The following is a 4,451-nucleotide window of genomic DNA, read 5'->3' on the forward strand; positions in this document are numbered from 1 at the left end:
ACGATCGTTTGGGAGCTTCAAAAGCTTTCTTCAGCCCAAACATCACAGTGACCGATGCCAACAGACACCGGCACACTTAGGGATCCGCAGAGTCTTCGCAGCTTGCGTGACAGACCTCAGCAACTCAGCATATTGGCTATTCTACTTTATTTACATATAAACACACATGGAGCACTGCAACGTGGCTCCCTCTCTCTCTAGCATCAGACAGCAAAGAGAAAAAGAACAAAGGACAATAGTCCCCCTTCACGGAACACAAACATCCTGTCTCCGTCACTTCCCACTCTGTGGAGTCAAAACAGGCACCGTCATATGAAAGACAACAGTCCCATGACTGCAATCATGGAGCAGGAATTCTAACAGTAGATTCATCCAAAGGCCAAATGGTGGGTGACTGACGGCATCTGTAGTTCTAACTTGGAGGTAGACAATGGCTTCAGTTAAAGAGAGTCCTTTCTTTCCTTATTTTTATTGCTATAATTAATTAATATACTAATACTATTAATTACATTCCCTCCAAGGAGCTCAAGGTGGTTTCTATCTTCTCCTCCTCACCCACAGCGAGCTGCATTTCTGAGTGAGGGATTTGAACCCTGGTCTCTCCCCAGGTCACAGCCAGATCCTTGATCCACAGTGGTTCTCGTCTTTATAAAAAGCCTCCACCTAAAGGAGCAATGGGTTTGTTGCCTGGGATCCTGTAAGGCAGGGAAGTGATTTTGCCGCAATGGACCCGTGTGTGAATCCAGTCCCAGCAAAACATCTTTGGGTGTCATTGCAAAGCCCCCTAGACTCTCCCACTCGGTCTGAGTTAATTCCATAACAATCCGAAGTAACAATCTGGGTGACAATCTGTCCACAAGCAGCAGGACTGAGAGCCCTCCGTGAACTCATTCTCTCTCTCTCTCTGCCCCACTTTTAGCAAATACAGATCTTTGGGAATATCCAGTACCTCCTTCAAGATCACCCTAGTCGTGTGCCTAACAAATAAGCAGATCACTGTGTTATGGGGTTTGGGTTTGGGGCAGCTGCTACAAGGAAGGTGCACAGTCAGATGTGAAACACGCCAATTCCCTCTTGAGCTGAAGGGAGCCTGAATTTGACTTACCCCAACCTGAATGAGCAAGGGACACAGGTGGCGCTGTGGGTTAAACCACTGAGCCTCTTGGGCTTGCCGATCAGAAGGTTGGCGGTTCAAATTCCTGCGACGGGGTGAGCTCCTGTTGCTCGAAAGCACGTCAAAGTGCAAGTAGATAAATAGGTCCCACTCCTGTGGGAAGGTAAACGGCGTTTCCGTGCGCTGCTCTGGTTCGACCAGAAGCGGCTTAGTCATGCTGGCCACATGATCCGGAAGCTGTACGCCGGCTCCCTCGGCCAATAAAGGGAAGGGCAACCTTTCTAAACTCTTCACTTTCTCCATGCCATCTCTTCCTCCCCACAGTGAGCCTGACCCACGCCTACCCCAAGCTGGCCCCCAACCGACCCCCCAGGTGGCTCCTCTCCCCACCGCTCCTGCTCTCCATCATCCTCAATGTCCTCTTCACCCTCACCGTCCAGGTCTTCGCCTTCCTGTATGTGAAGCAGCAGCCCTGGTACTCTGTCCTGCGCAGCCACAGGTGAGGTCCCCATCCAAAGAGCGCACCTCCCAGGGAGAGGCTTAGAGGTGGGCTGGGGTGGGTGGCCAGGGGGTGCCATTTCCCTCTTGCTGGTGTCTAAGAGTAGAGGCTCCCCTTATTCCCAGAGGCAGCAGTGGGAGGGTGGGGGCAAATTTGAAGCTCACCCAGGCTTCCTCTGCTCATGGAGAATACCCCCAATTTGCTCAAGGGGAAGTAATACGAGATCCTCTCTCGGTGGAGCCTTCCTTCTGATCTGTTTGTGGGGAGCTTAGATGCCTCATCCTTTTGAGCTGCAAAGTATCTCCTTAAAAGAAAGAATTGGGAGGTGGTGCTGGGTGCTGAAGGGGCAACAGGGTTTAGTGAGCAGGAAGAACCTGTGACGGGGACAGTTCAGACTCTGAGGCTGGAGCAGAGGAGTGGGTTCAAGAGGCTGCTGCAGAATCCAGAGAAGCTGTGATATGTGATCCATGAGAGGCAGTCAAGTACAACGTTCATTCTAATCCTAGAGAAGACATGCAGGGGAATGTTTGGTGCAGCCAGTTGAAACTTCCTGTTCCTCCTGGCTGGAGCATCCTTGCCTTGCATGTGACTAAAGGTGGGCTTCACCAAACCTGTCCAGGTAACAAAATGAAAGGACAAATCACCTCTGTTCTTTCGATTCCCATCTTTGTTTGACCAGCTTCTAGCTAGGACTGCTCTGCTAGCTCTGCAGAAGCACTGGGATTATTCCCCCATATGGGGTAGATCCACATGTACATATTTGTAAATAAGTCTGCCTTCAGGAATCCAACTGTGAACTGATGTGAGTAAACGTCTTTCATCATCTTTGAATAAGACTGTGGCATCTTTATTCTTTTAAGAGGGATTCAAGGGAAGTTACCAGGAACGTACAATTCAATCTGAGACAGACTGAATTGTATAATAGTGAGAAGCTCACACGAGCCTGCAACCAGCTATCTGCTCTGCGTGTAAGAAGGGGAATGTAAACTCTGCTTAGTAAAGGATCTTGCTAGTGCAAGTTAGGAAGGATATTAATTAACAATATATCCTCTCTTGCCACCCTGAATATTCCCACAAGCTCCCCTTCCCCTGTTCTCCCAGAATAAGGAGGGAAGCAGAACAGAGACCAAAGGTGCTCAGGCGCAGTTTGAGGCGGCTTGGGAAACATCCGGGAGAGGAGGAGCCTTCGGTGGAAGGCAGGGACCTTCAGCCTGGCAACTGCTCCTTGGCGCCAAGACGTGCTGGGAAGGGTTGCTGAGACCACTAGGCTGAGTTGCCTGCCATTTCCTTGAATGAAGAGTTAACTTGGCCAGCATCTGCCTCTGCCTCTTCATTCTGACCTGCATCTGACCAGGACAATGAGGCAGAGGAAGTAACTCCGGGTGGGGGGGGTGTCTTCCTTCCAGGGGGTGCCCTACTGCAGACCACCCTGTGTCCCTGGGCAACGGGATGGCCAGCAACGCCACAGCCCCGGAGCACTCCATCCTGAGCTATGAGGACACCACCCTCTGGCCACTGGTCACCGTCAACTGCATCATCGCAGCCTTTGTCTTCTCCAAGTGGAAACCCTTCCGGAAGCCCATCTACACCAACTGTGAGTTAACGGGGAGGGGGCAACGGACCCTCACGCCCTTTTCTGCCTTTTCGGTTCATGATGACTTCTGCCCCAGCCAGCCCAGCAGAGACCACAGAACCAGCCTCGCCAGGGGTCTGGTTGTGGGCACAGCCCAGGTAGCGTTTTCCTGCAGTGCTCAGAGAGCTTTCCATGCATTGTCTCTTTGCTCCTTATCACACCCTGGGGAGGGAAGGAAGGAAGGAAGGAAGGAAGGAAGGAAGGAAGGAAGGAAGGAAGGAACCCATCGTAGTGGCAGCAGGAGCAACCCCTGTGACCAGTCGCCCTTCCTGAGGTCCAGGGGCACATGGGAACCTGCTTGGTAATACTACTACTACTACTACTACTACTACTACTACTAATTATTATTATTATTATTATTATTATTATTATTATTATTATTATTATTTATTTATTATTTATATCCCGCCCATCTGGGTGGGCTTCCCCAGCCACTCTGGGCGGCTTCCAACCAAATATTAAAATACAGTAAAACATCAGTCATTAAAAACTTCCCTATACAGGCCTGCGTTCAGGTGTCTTCTAAAAGTCCGGTAGTTGTTGTTCTCTTTGGCATCTGGTGGGAGTTCCACAGGGTGGGCGCCACTACCGAGAAGGCCCTCTGCCTGGTTCCCTGTAGCTTTGCTTCTCGCAGTGAGGGAACTGCCAGAAGGCCCTCGGCGCTGGACCTCAGTGTCCAGGTAGAACGATGGGGGTGGAGACGCTCCTTCAGATACTGTTGTTGCCTCCCATCTCCCGTTGCTCTTCCTGATCCTAGAGGCCCCCCGATTCCTGGGCTTCACTGGGGGCTCTTCCTCTTCTTGATTCCCCAGATATCTTCTCTGGCCTGCTGTGTGTCCAGCTCAGAGTTTCCCTTTTCCTTTTCCCTTTCCCTTTTTCCTTTTCTTCGCTGACCTGGACCCCATCTACATACGAATGGAGGTGAGTCGAAGTGCCTAGCGGGAGACTCCAAGGGAGGGTGAATGGTGTACCCGGAGCTCCCCTCAGCTGGCACCAGATTGAAGTGCCATGCTCTCCGCTTGGGGCAAAATGCAGAGCCCTGGGCCGGGCTGCAGGGATGTGGGGTGCGGAAGGAGGGGGCAGATGCCAGGCAGGCTGACCTGAAGGCGCTGCGGAAGCATAACCAGCTTGCAACCTCTTTCCTCACAGTTTCTCTGCACCCCAACCATCTGGAGGGTGTATGTGCTGCTGATGCTGCTGCTGGC

The 4,451-nt window shown here is 51.6% G+C and overlaps 1 long non-coding RNA gene across 1 annotated transcript; it reads left to right on the forward strand.

Moving 5' to 3' along the window:
* Positions 1–436: 436 nt before the first annotated feature.
* LOC128418104 (uncharacterized) lies at positions 437–4,111 on the forward strand. The gene is made up of 3 exons (XR_008331661.1): positions 437–1,613; positions 3,020–3,207; positions 4,059–4,111. It is a non-coding gene; the product is annotated as an uncharacterized LOC128418104 (long non-coding RNA).
* Positions 4,112–4,451: the final 340 nt, after the last annotated feature.

This window comes from Podarcis raffonei, chromosome 7 (assembly GCF_027172205.1).
Source record: "Podarcis raffonei isolate rPodRaf1 chromosome 7, rPodRaf1.pri, whole genome shotgun sequence".
In the NCBI taxonomy this organism is placed as follows: Eukaryota; Metazoa; Chordata; class Lepidosauria; order Squamata; family Lacertidae; genus Podarcis; species Podarcis raffonei.